Source organism: Quercus suber, unplaced genomic scaffold, assembly GCF_002906115.3.
Source record: "Quercus suber isolate HL8 unplaced genomic scaffold, Cork oak 2.0 scaffold_1149, whole genome shotgun sequence".
Classification (NCBI taxonomy): domain Eukaryota; kingdom Viridiplantae; phylum Streptophyta; class Magnoliopsida; order Fagales; family Fagaceae; genus Quercus; species Quercus suber.
Genome location: NW_027070549.1, coordinates 52,233 through 66,556, shown reverse-complemented (window position 1 = coordinate 66,556; position 14,324 = coordinate 52,233). Strand labels below are relative to the sequence as shown.

Genomic DNA, 14,324 nt, shown 5'->3' with positions numbered 1-14,324 from the left:
TCCTTTGTGGTGTGAAGGATATGTGGGCTTTTGGGCTCATATTTTCTTCCTTTTATCCCTTCCTAGGCTCGGTATTGTTCAGGTGAAAGCCTTTATCTTCATAGCCTGCTAAGCCCATGCTCTCTTCTTTTTGGTCATTGGCCTTTTGGCCATAATCCTGTCATACTGCATCATTGTGTTTGCTACAGCTTTTGTCTCTCCTTTATTTCTTATTACCCCGTGGGCTTGTTGGCTGATGTTTCTGCCATATCAACCCATTGATTCATTAATTATTTGCTTAGGGCTTCCTTAGCCTATGTACCACATATTTACCTCTCATCAGTTTATGGGCTTATTAGCCATCATTTCTACTATGTCAGCCCATTTAGTTTACCACTTTATTCCTTGGGCTTCCTTGGCCAATTTACTCATTTTTTACCTCTTTTTACTCCCATGGGTTTGTTGCTTAATTCCTTGGGCTTCCTTGGCCCTTTTACTACATCTTTACCTCTCATTACTCTTATGAACTTATTTTCCATCATTTCTACCATGTCAACCCATTGAGTTTACCACTTTATTCCTTAGGCTTCCCCAACCCATTTAGTTCTTCTTTACATCTCATTATTTCCATAGGCTTACTACTTCATTCTTTGGGGATCCTCGGCCCATTTATTTCTTCTTTACCTCTTATTATTTTCATGGGCCTATTAGCTATCAATCCTACCACTTCAACCCACTGGGCTTGTTTCCTAATTTCTTTACCATTTTGCCCCTCGTTTTCTTCTCATTTTCCTTATTGTTGGGCTTCTTTTACTGTTGGACCCTTTGTCAAAAATGTGCATCATCACAATTTATATCATAAAACAAAATAAAGATTTCTATACAAGCTTTCAAGATGGATAGTTGAGTACAACTTTTTTTATAGTGATGGACGTCTATGCCACTAATTATTTTAATTTATTTTAAGGATGATATTGTAATGTTAATATGTTTAGTTACATTTTTTTTTAAATATAAAAGGTGAAAAATCACTTAAATTTTTTTATAAAAAAATTATTATATATTATTGTGGACGACTAAATTTCTCGGTTCGAAATAAGTCAAACAAGTAAAATAGTTGTACAAATGTGAATTTGTATTGATGAATGTGTGGTACAATTCTCTGTAATTACAAAAGAGTTATCCTCTGATTCGATCTTCTTGAAAGACTTGTTGATTGGAATTGTAATAATGTAATTTTGATTTGAACACAAAATATCCTTCAATTTGGTTGAGGGATAGATCGAAGATTGTTGAAACAGAATTACAATGAATCTCTGGCTATGAGCTTGTTAGAAATCCCTTGTTCTTCACGTTCTTCGTGTGTTCTTCGTGTTCTTGATGTGTTCTTCGTCTTCGAAGGTTTGTGGTGGAAGTTCTTCGGGGCTTTAGAGGCTTGAATCCGTAGAGCTTCACTGATTTGTGATTTGTTGATGTTTTCAGACACTTTAGGCTTGATTCCCGCAGACTTTTGGATCTAGGCGGATGATTTGGATGATTTTCCTTCGAATGTTCTTCGTATTCGAAGTTGAAGTTCTTGAAGTTCTTGGAGGCTTTAGAGCTTGGTTCCGACAGAACTTCTGGACTTCTGAGTGCTTCCAATGGCCTGGTCCTCTCCAAATCTCTAGATCCCCTCAGCTTTCCTTGGATCTCAGATCCCCCTTGAAATGCCTTAGGAAGGCTTCTATTTATAGGAGTTTTGGGGTAGGTAAGCGACACGTGGCGGAGTTTGATTGGTGACACGTGGCAGAGCTTGATTGGTCCGCTTATGTCATCGCTTGCACGTGCTGACTGATTGTGTCATCGCTTACACGTGCGAGACTGCTTATGTCATCGCTTACACGTGTGATGATGTGTGATTGGTCTTTGCATGACACTTGGGCAAATTTCTATTGGTTTTTGAATAGCATTAGTAAAACCTGGCAGTAGCATGTGGCGCTTTGTAATTGGCTGCATTTTGTGGACTTAGTAGTGTGACGTGTCAGCTTGTGATAGGTCGGGAATTTTCCCTGTCTACAATTATAACAAGATATATTATTAGCCATAAATTTATTATATATTTTTATAATTATTAATTAAATATTTATGACATCCCCAATTCGACCACAGGTCGGACTACACAACCGATAATCACTTTATTTTTCAATTTTTTTATTGTACTAGTTTTTAAAACAATGGTTATATGTGATTAAATTATTAAATTTACCAAATTCCATGATAGCTTAAACTTTTAAGACAATCAATAATTTAGTGGGGTGGATTAGCCAATGCATAACCACCCATCTATTTGGCAAGTCTCATTCCAAACTCAAAGAAAGCAGTAGCAGATATCAATAGAGCATATCAAGAGCAACTAGCAACTTGAACAACCCACAAATCCCCACATCTGCCAAGTGGATAACACCTCCTCTAAGCTTGGTCAAGAGTAATTATTCTACTCAAAATAAGAAAGATATTAGGAACCGAATGGTCCCTAATGGGGATGAAAATAAATTGTACGGGAATGTGTGAAAATTGTATGAGAATTGACTTTTTTTGAGATAGTCCCGTAGTCATTGTTCATAGAGAAATATTAAGAGAGATAAGAAATACACTAAGCAATCAATTGGTTTATTCCTCAATATATAATGTTGAATTACAATCATATATTTATAGGAGATTAGTCGTTCTAATGTCATTGGCCCACATGGCCTAAGAAAATTGTGCTCTAAGAATTACGTTATGTGTTAAATGAGCTATATATACTTAAATCCTAATTAACTCAAGTTCTTTTTTTATTAAAAATTTTTAATGACCCCTCTAAACAAAATTCCTGGAGCCGCCACTGATCAAATGAGTATGATATCATCATTGACCGCCCCAAATGCTATGACTTAAAAGATGATGGATATAAAGATGACAACTTGGGATTCACCTTTCAATTTGGGGGACCTGGTGGACAGTGTGCCAATTCAAATGTTTGGCACCAATTATTTGGAAGGAATAAATTCAAAAGTTTTGTCTTATTTTAATATTTTAAAAAAAGAAAAAGGAAAAACCCTATAATGTATTGATTTTGATTTTGTGAAACCATTATGGGCTCAAGCAAATCTTTTACATTGAAATTATATTTCTTTATGACTAGTTGGATGGGCTCTTGAGTCTTTATCTTTTGTATGTAGGAGTTTTAAAGTTTGATGTGCTCGATCGAGCTTGAGTATTTATTTTATATAAGTAGCTAGGAGCCTTAGACTTAGAGTGTAGAACTCATAATTCCTCATTTCCTTATATATATATATATATATATAAACTCTTCGTTAGAATCTCAATTCTAACTCTAAGCTATATGACTGTTTCAAGACAGTCAGGCTTTCTAGTAAGAGAAAGGTAGAGAAATAGATGGAATAAGGGAAAATAATAATGAGAGAGAGAGAGAGAGAGAGAGAGTTTTATGGCCAACCCAGCTGGAGCCTTCTTCAATTGATGTTGCAAAATTTTTTCTTTAAATTGCTAATTTACTTTAGCTTTCATTTTATCAAGTTGGAAAGATTTCTCTCTGTAAGCATTGCAAAATGTTAAAGTTTTCATGATTAACACTAGAGTATCATTTGTCGTTTTATTTTCTTAACAAAAAAATAAAAAAGAAAAAGAAAATTATCTCGGCTGGTTTGGCCCTAAAGGTAAGATCAAGTACAATAGGACTTCCTTACTATTCCAGTTCCTATTTTTCTTAGAAAATGCTTATTTGAGAAGTTTAGGTTAAGACAAGCTGATTAAAAAGGTTTTGATTTTTTGCAAAATGTAACTTTAAAACCATAATAAATATAGAAATTGGCCTTTACTCTTGAAATGTTTTTTAAATTTTTTTTTTTTTATATGATTTAGAACAGAAGCATGAGCCTCCTTATTTAAAGATCTCTGGGCTTATGAACACTTTTGGACTGGTAATGCCTTGTATGCCCCATATACTATCCACTTATCAAACCCTGGATTAATTGGCACTCCATTCTCCATTGTTATCACATGCTCCAATGTTGAATAGAATAAGAGGTGTTTCATGGATTGACCGCCTATATAGCACTAGTATCAAGTGTGTTAAATACTAAATTTTTAATATTTAACACACCAAACACTAAAAAACTACCTACATGAGATGTGTCAAATACCTAAATAATTTGGCACAATCTACAATGCAATTCTAATTGTAGCACGGTATGGTAAGAAAGGTTATAACTATTTGGTTTTTTTTTTTTTTTTTTTTTTTTTTTTTTTTTCATTTATATTATTTTAACTTTCTCTCTTTTAATATGTCTTCAATGCCTCTGAGAACAACAAAAAAGAAAGAATAAAAAAATACGTAATGTAAAATGTATTATAAAGTGGTGTGTTAAAACAAATAAAGTAATTTTTTTGATGAGTCAAAATATCTTTATTTTTTTTAAAACGTCTGATGCTAATGCTCATAAATGCGAAAGCAGCAAATTGGCTTACAAATCAAGCCAAACCTATAGTGCCAAAGAGGCAAGTCTAATCCAAGATGAATGTGTGATTCATATTATAAGTCATATAATTGATATGAAAGTCTTTTTTGTTAGGTTCTAAGTACTTAGAAACTAATGTATTAGAACTCTAATTTGTATTGTTGGCAAACCATGATCAAAACGGGTTGTTAATCTTATTTTAGACTTGCTCAAAATATATCTTTTATGTAAAATTGGAATCGAGTTAACTGCAGAATTGAGTGTACAATTCTGACTGACTCGATCGATCGAAAATTAGACTCGATTGATCGAAATTCGGGCAGAATGTTTTTTTTGCAGAGTTTCCAACTCAGCCCTAAGCCCATATGATGTGTAGGGTTTTATGTTTTGCCCTAGGTATAAAAGGGAAACCCTAGCCACGTTTTAGAAGTTACTCTATTTGCTGTGTGTGTGAATCTCTTGTGAGATCTGAGAGGTGGCTGCCTTCACACATGCTTAGGATTATCAAAAAGGAGATTTCATTGAGAGTTTGATGATCATTCAGTTGCTGCACTAAAGAGCTTAAAGATACGCAAGTGGGAGTACTTGTACTTGCTGGAGAATCCAAGAAAGAAGGAGTCCGTGGTCGTCTCAGTAAATTTTCTACATAAGGTAGCAGTAGGATGTTAGAGGTCTAAGTCGCTATTGTAAAACTTCGATTCTTTCATAATGGATTCAATTTTACCTTGAGGATAGCTAAGTTAAATCATCTCCAGGTTTTTTACCGGTTTAGTTTTCCTGGGTAATCATATCTTTGTGTTTTTTATTTTCCGCACTTTACATTGATATGATTATATGATTGTGTTAATATGCTGGTCATTTAGCATGGCTTAGGTTCATTAAATTATTGGGCACTATGCCTAAATCAATAAATATAGTTTAGGCATAAAGTTTTTTTTTTTTTTTTTTTTGGGTAAATTACAAAGTTGGTTCCTATCCTTTATATCATATATCAATTTGGTTATTAACCTTTTAATCGTGTCAAATTATTCTCTAACATTTTTAGTACTGGGTTAATTTAGTCCATGATGTTATCCTTAGGACGGAAAAAGTAGACGTGTCAAATGAAATAATGGAAAATTATTTTCTATACCACATCAACGACCAACTGTACCACCACACTGTATTAATTTTTTTTTTTTAAAACCCATATTAACATGTTCACAATAGGGAACACAAAAATCAAACTCAAACACAAACATGTTCTTGCCTCTTTCCTTTGGCTGCTTTTTCAATTTTGAATTCTTTGGCACCCAAAGTTTGGGTTTTGTTAGAATGAACTCATCATGAAGTCCTAAGAAGGTCTCGATTTCCTATTTGTAAGTTTTGGTTAATTGTAATTTTATAATTCAAATCTGGGTTTTTGATTTGCAAAATCATGGATGTTTATTTGTTTTCAACTTGAATATGGATTTTTCCATATTGTATCGTTGTTAAGCGGGGTGGAGGTTTTGGGTACCTCTTGAACTTTGTAGAGGATTGGGCAGGCAATTTCTAAGACAGGGTTAAGCTTGGGCAGAATGATGATGTTGTAGAGCTTACTGGAGGAGATGCTGGACTCATAGGTGGCCAGCAACCTCGTTGACAGCATTGAGCTCATGGCCACGACCACCATCTTCACCATCTTGTCTTCAATAATCCCGATTGAAACTTGGATTGATTTTTCTAGGAATAAATTGAATTTTCTAACGTAAGAAGATATTCCGAATTTGATATGATTAGAGTGCCTTGTTGTGAACATGTTAATTTTGGTTTTTTTTTTTTTTTTAAGTAATATGACATGGCGATACAACTAGTAGCTGATGTGGTATGTAAATTTTTTTTTTTATTCTATTTGACACATAAGTTTTTTCCATCCAATAGAAAACAACAAGGACTAAATTGACACAGTATTGAAAAAGTTAAGGACCAAATTGACACAATTGAAAGGTTAGGGATTAAATTGAAATATAGTATAAAGGATAGGAACCAACTTTGAAATATATCTTTTTTATATATATACAAGATAAAAATTCTACTCTAACTTAATCTAAATGTATGTGTGTGTGAAGCTCCCTTCTGGAGACTTGAATTCCAGCCCTTACCTTCCACATTTCACAAGCACTTATATTAGAATGACCACCACACCAAGAGTGCGTAGAGTGTTTAGGCATAAAGTTAAACACGTCATTTAAATACTAAATTTAGTATTTTACTATTTTTTTTGAAAAAAAAAAAAAAAAACCCCTAGTAAAATACTACATTGTGCATGCAATGCACTATTTATTTTTATTTTTTTTACATAATTTAATTGTTTTTCGTTTTTATTTATTTTTATAGGATTATAAAAAAAATTTCCATTATGGTTGTTATTGATTTCACTATGCTATCAGGTCAAATAGGTAGTAAATAACCTGCAGTATTAACCATATTAGTCTTGATAATAAATGCGTTTTGGCAATAACTATGCATGTTGTCAACCCATTTTTTATGTTTACAATTGCAATGTAATGATTATTCATGAATCATGAGTAATAGCTATTCAGTTATTTCTTAGTAATAGCAATTCCTTTAATTGAGAAATATATTTATTCCAAATACATAAAACTTTTCATATATACATAACAAATGATTTTATTCTAATTTTACAACTAAGCACATGAATGGTAATAGTTAGGGCATGTTTGGTAGACTGCAATAGATAATATAATGTAAATATGTATTAGTTATTCCTATGTTTTATCTATTCAATAGTTTGATTATATTTTTATTACAAGGAATAGTCATTCCTTATAAAGTTATGAATATCTATTCTTTAAAATGAGGAATAGTTATTCATCTCTAAAAGGGTTGTAATAGCTATTCCTTAGTAGGTGAAATAGTTTCTAACACTAATATATTCCAAGTAAACAAACTTTTTACATTCATGGAACAATTATGGAATCAAAAATCACAAATCATAAAAAATAACTCATCTCTCTCTCAAATTAAAAAAAAAAAAATTATTTTCTAGGAAATATAATTACATGAGTAAGGAATTTCATAAAATAGATCTTAAGTTTTATTCTAATTTTACAACTCACAAACAAACTTTTTTTTTTTTTTAATATAAGATAGAAATTCTACTTTAACCTAACTTAAGTGTATATGTATGTGAACCTCTTTCCTAGAGACTTGAACCTTGACTCTTGCCCCCATACCTTACAAGTACTTAAAATTGTGGAGTGACCACCGCACTAAGGGTTTGTGGTGGTAAACAAACTTATTAATATGTTTAGTTATTCTATTACAACATTTCTTATTCTTAATAATAAAGATTACCATTCATGTTGTAATCTTTAATCAGTGTACCAAATGTGCCCTCAGACGGTTGAGGTACACATTCTTACAGGTATGCATTTACACTCATCATTTACATCATTTTTTTTTTACTTTCCAATAATCACTTACCATATCAACAATTTGTAAAAATAATAATAATAAATTGTAATTTTAGCATTTTCCTTATTTTAAAGGCCATAAAAGAAATTTATACATCTAAAATGTAATATATATATATATATATACACACACAAGCCCAACAAAAAAATTGCCAATAGCAAAACTAAAAAAAACTAAGTCCAATTAACCAATTTTACTCAAAACAAACAACCCGTCCTTTATAAAATTTTAAATAAAATAATTTTTCCTTTACCCATAGAAGATGAACACATTAAAATCTCTAAAAACTAATTTTTCCAGTAGCTATGTTTTCTAATTTGATAAACCCTGAAACCATTGGATGGGGAGGGGTGATGAGCGTTGCCCTAGATGGAATTAGCCCACCCATGGGATCTGGATCATTTTCGGCTAACAGTGCAAGTTCGTTTTCAAATATCCATTTTAGAAATCAATTGAAAATACAAGTTGCACCTCAATCAAATGAGTATGATATCATCATTGACCGCCCCAAGTGCTACAACTTAAAATATGATGGATATAAAGATGATAACTTGGGATTCACCTTTTAATTTGGGGGACCTGGTGGATAGTGTGCCAATTAGAATGTTTTGCACCAATTATTTGGAAGGAATAAATTCTAAAGTTTTGTCATAGTTTAATTTTTTTTTTTTAAAAGAAAAAGAAAAAGAAAAAGAAAAAGAAAAAAAACCCTATAATGTATTGATTTTGATTTTGTGAAACCATTTTTGGGCTCAAGCAAACACTACAAAACATGTGGGCTATTGCAAACGCGGCTACAGGCAAAGTATTGACCAATAGTTGCGTGTTCAAAACGCGGCTATAGGATATGTCTATAGCCGCGTTTATAGGTGTTTATAGTCACGTTTTTTGGTTAGGACCTATTGCCACGTTTGGAAAATGTGGCTATAGGACCAGCCAAATCATTTTTTTTTTAACTGACCTATGGCCGCGTTTGGAAAATGCAGCCTTAGCTTACCTATAGCCGTATTTTCTAAACGCAGCTATAAATTTAGTTTAGCTTTGCCTATAGCCATGGTTTTAAAACACAGCTTTAGGCAAAGTATAAATAAAACCCTTAAAAAACCTAATCAGACCCTTTGTTCCCTTAAACACATCACTCTCTAATCGCAGATCCCGCTGAACACACAATCTCTCTTTCCCTCTCTCACTATCAATCTCTCTTAGTTTGATCTTCTTCCCTTTTCAGCTTTCGATTCATTTTCATCGACTCCTTCCTATCGCTAGGGAGGTTTTTTAGCAAACCCAAAAAAAAAAAAAAAAAAAAAAAAAAAAAAACTAGTGCGCCAGTCTCCCAACTCAAACTCAAACTCACAAAGTCGACTCCGTGGTTTCATGACTTGTCCAAATCTGAGTTTGAACTCGTAATTGCTAAGATCTAAAGGTATTTCTACATGTTGATTTTTGTTGCAATTTTTGTCAGATCTGACAATTTTAGTTTTTGCTTTGAGCTCTATTCGTAATGTGGTTCGAATTTTCATATTCCATATTCCATATTCTTTTCTCAAATCTCTTTAATTTTGCCTATACTTAGATCACTAATTCATTCATTTTATTTTTAGTTATTATTGGTTTAAATTTTCCATTTCATGATCATAACAATTTGAGCGTCAAAATCAATGTTATTTCCAATTTATAACCATACAATATTTAATCAAAGTGATTTGCATCATGCTTTGTTGGATGTTCACTTGTTATAAATTGTTTGGAACTAATACGACTGTTCATTATCTGCATTGAGCATTTTTTTTTTCGGGCTACTAATTCAATCAAGTCGAGAAGTATATTCATTGTTTTGACTCTTTCTAGAATCTAGAGTCCTTGACTATAGGTAGAATAACATTTACTTGAATTAATTGCATCTAGCATAATCATCACCACCAACTGGATCGAGATTTTCAGCATATAAAATTGTAAGATTCTCCTCTCTTCACCTTCAAACAACTTGTGATTGTTGCAACCATATTTAATTTCACATGGCCACTTCACTTATTGTCTGTGCAATCTTAATACTCTAATGGAATCTAATATTGGTTAGCTCCAAATTCATGTAACCTGCAAGTATCGTGATCTTATATGCAAACTTTTTTTTCTTTTTGGATGAGTAATTACCGAGAATCCCTGAGACCTTTGAGTAATGAAAGTTGGCTCACTAGCCCAAGTAAAGCTGACTTGCTTGGCAACCATGATATTGCTGCATTCTACTAATTGCTATGCAATTTTCAGTATGCACTAATAGTGTCTGAAGCTCTATAATTATTTCGTTGGGACAAGGGATTTGCAGAGGCAAAGCTAGTAGTTGAAGCTGTAAAAAGTAAAGGTTTTTCTGCAGTTGGGGCTGCAAGCTTCTGCTGGGGTGGTGAGTTTTTCTTATTGACTATCCTAAACCAGTACAGACTCATGTGAAAGCCATTGCTTGTTAGGGAGGATTTTTATGGTTTTGTGTATCTTCATAGTTTTGCCATTGCCCCCTTCCCGCTAATTAGAAAATTTCTTTATTTTTTCAACTGGAAACAAGTTCGATTAATAATTCTAAATTTCAAACATTTTTTCATTAGAACTTACAAACTGATATTTTTTGTTGGGAACTTGCAAAATTTTAGCAATGAACTTCAAAAATTTAAGTATTTGCATTGTATTTGTTGGGAACTTGTTTTGTATTTTTTCATGCAATTTTGGCAGGAATTTGTGATTTAGCAAGGGGAAAAAAAATTGTCTATAGCCGCATTTTTATAAATGCAACTATAGGTCTCAAACTATAGCCACATTTACAAAAACGTGGCTACAGATCCGCAGGAGCTATAGTCGTGGGGTTTAGGCCACATGTGTAAGCGCGGTTATAGAAAACATGGCTATAGCGCTTGTTTCTTGTAGTGAAATCTTTTACATTGAAATTCTATTTTTGGATGTGCTCTTGAGTCTTGAGTCTTGAGTCTTTATTTTTTGTATGTAGAAGTTTTAAAGCTGGATGTTCTTGAGTCTTGAGTCTTTATTTTTTATACATAGAAGTTTTAGAGTGTAAAACTCATAATTCCTCATTTCCTTTTATATATATAAACTCGTTGTTAGAATCTCAATTCTAACTTTAAGCTATGTGACTGATTTAAGACAGACAAGTCTTCTAGTAAGAGAAAGGTAGAGAAATAGATGGAATAAGGAATTTGAACATAGCAATGAAATGAAATCATTTTTTCCCTTTAAAAATGTGATTGAAATTGGTCCATCTTATCACTTACAGTGTGTTCAAGGTGACACTATATTATCAAAAATATGATTTTATTAATCAATATTTGTGAATCATATGTCTTCACTTGTCTCTATTGTGATCTCAATCTCCATCTTGCTTGTGAGGAAGAAAAAGACCCACTGTTTTACCCATTTATCACTGTGCAAACTGTCATTTGTTGCTGAACTTAAATGCATCATCTTTCAGGTAACCTGATATATATTGAATCTTATTATTGTTTTTGAAGACCCACAATTTTAAACCATAACCTACTGGCTACTAGTGAAGATCTTTTTATTTTAGAATTGAAATCACCCTGAGACTTGAGTTGCATTCTAAATTTCTAAATTATTATCCCTTTACTCTTTATGACTAACACCAAAAAAGGTCATGACAAGTAAAATTGAAATATCACAGTAAACAAAAACACAAAAACAAATAAAAACTAAACCCAAATCTCCAAATCGCTAACCTAAAAAGCAAATCAAAACCTATTTCAACCAATAAATAAAGAGAAAGAAATCGCATGAGAGAGAGAGAGAGAGAGAGAGAGAGAGAGAGAGAGAGAGAGAGAGAATGAACCTACTGGTTAAGTCGAATTCCTCACCACAAAGGAAGATGATGGACGGAGAGGAACACCGGAGAGAGAGAGAAGAAGGAAACGGTGTGTGATGAATCTCAAAATCGATTATATGATACTCGGATTCCCCCTTTTACACACACCCCCCCCCCCCCCCCCCCCCAAAGAATTTTTTTTAACTTGAGCTTGAAGTCGAGTTCACTATAGTCGACTTTTAAAGTCGAGTTCAGTATACTCGACTTCCAAGTGGCTTTTTTCATTTTTTTAATCCACATCAGACTTAAATATTTGTGGTTAGAGGGGTTGGATTTTGCCTAGAAGTCAAGTTTGATAAAATCGACTTCCAAAAAGAGTCTAACCTACTAATTAAGTTTGAACGCGTGCTATCCAGCAGATATATTTCCAAAATTGTACTGTTTGGAAAATTTTGCCTATCCATTTGCCTTGCCAATTTAGCCGTTGCTGCCACTTGGCTCCAATATTCAAAAAGCCGGTTTGGAAGCAAATGCAGTCTTAATCCCCAAGCCTTTAGGGTGATGGACCTTTGTTTTTGGGCTTGCTCAATCTATATGTTTTAGACTAGACTTTGAAAGTTTCAATGGATTTTTATTGGGCTTAACTTGATGGGTTTTTATGGTTTCTTATGCGTTTGGAATTTTGTTTAAATGTGGGCTGCTTGAATCTTGTTTAGAGTGATTTTAAATCGATCTTATTGAGATGTGGATTAGCTGGATTTAAGTTGTGAGGTTGGTCGATGTGGTTAAGTTGGGCTGCATTTTCCAAATGGAATTTGGCTGTTTTGTTTAAATTTAAATGTGTGTAGGACTTATGGGTCAAGGCCTTAAAAAAATTAGATGGGTTTTGTTAAAATGTTTTTTGTAATTTCAATGAATCAAGCTTTACCCAAACCCAATTTGAGGGTCAGGCTGAAGCCACTCAATTATTGGCAGCGTGTATTCAACAAAAAAATAAAAATAAAAAATAAAAAAATATACTTGGCAGTGTGTAGATTTATTTGGGTTTGTCTTGAAACTTATATTTGCATTTGCATTTGGGGTGTATATATGTATCCTGTGGTGTGAGTTGGATGATTCAATGTCACCATGTGTACTACTAACACGTTAGTGGGCCTAGTGGTAAGGGGTTGGGCCAACATACCTTAGGATATGGATTCAAATTCCCTCACTAACAATGAGTTACAATTTGTAATGTCCCACCGTCATGTTGCTCACCTAGTTCATCAAAAACTATGGTGTGAGGTGTTAACATAGGAGTTGTTAGGATGCTACTATGGTCACGCTCATATAAGGAAGCCACACTGGTCACCCCCTTTAACTATTTTTTGTTCACCAAAAAAGAGTGTCACAACGTGTGATTCTCTCTCTCTAGTAGATTAGATCTTTTTGTTATGTTAATTTGGTGATTTTATTTTTATTTTATATTTTACTAAATAGTTAATTTGGTGACTAATCCAATCAATCTAGCTATTTTATATAATTGAATTATTCATGTAATTATTAATTAAAATAGAGTTCTTAGTTTCAAGCAAGCTTTGCTCCTTTCTCTCTTTGGTTTTTCGCTCTTTTTGAATTGTCTATTTTTCAAGAAAGCTAGTTCAACATGGTATTAGAGTCTATTTTTCAAGAAAGCTGGTTCAACATGGTATTAGAGAAATTTAGCTCTGCCATGGCTTTTGCAAGCCACTCAATTTCAACATCCATGAATTCTCTAGATGAACTTACTATTTGCATCACTCAGCTTTTGTTCTGTGACAATTATCAAACTTGATAAAAGTATATATTAGCCCTTGAAGAAAAGAATAAGATCATAATTCATTGAATTTCTAATAAAATCTCAAGAAAATTATATGAACATGTTGTGCATTTCTAATTTTCCAGTTCATTTATCAAGGGGAAACACAAGCCATATGATATTCATCTTACCGTAGAATGTGAGAGACAAGTAACCACCCGCAACATTAACTGTAATGTTGGGAAGCCGAAACGTCAAGAACATGCAGAGCCAATTGAAAAGTCGTACCTACGTGTAAAAGCACAAAGCACGTGCTAGCACGTCAAGAACATGCAGAGCCCAGTAAGGATGGGACATGTATCTAGGAGAAGATTGGCAACCCTTCAAGTGGAAGGTTGAGATGAAAATCAAATGTCTATAAAAAGGGAAAGATCCCACATGAATTGGACTCGCGAGAAAAAGAGAAATAGGCTTAGAATAGAATAGAAATGGTAAGGTTCTCTCTAGTGTAAAAGTGATCATTAGCCTGCCAGAGGAGAAAGATAAATAATAAATTCTGTTTTCATTCAAACTTCATTGTTGTTGAGCAAATCTTGGACGCATTTCTTTCACTTTATTCAATGAGCTACTAAGTTAAGAAGCCCAAGTGTTGGCCCGCACACCTATCTCTATAAATGAATTATATTAGGACCAAGATCCAACCCAAGCCCATCAACGAGGCTCACCTCGGTTTTTGGCCCCCTATATATATTCACTAACAAATATGAGTTTGTTTGGTTGGTTCAGTTTG

At 33.3% G+C, this 14,324-nt stretch overlaps 1 long non-coding RNA gene across 1 annotated transcript; it reads left to right on the top strand.

Annotated features, from left to right (window-relative positions):
- Positions 1 to 8,999: 8,999 nt before the first annotated feature.
- On the top strand, positions 9,000 to 14,105 carry LOC111989248 (uncharacterized). Its single transcript, XR_010627377.1, has 2 exons — positions 9,000 to 10,335; positions 13,681 to 14,105. It is a non-coding gene; the product is annotated as an uncharacterized LOC111989248 (long non-coding RNA).
- The last annotated feature ends 219 nt before the right edge of the window (positions 14,106 to 14,324 follow it).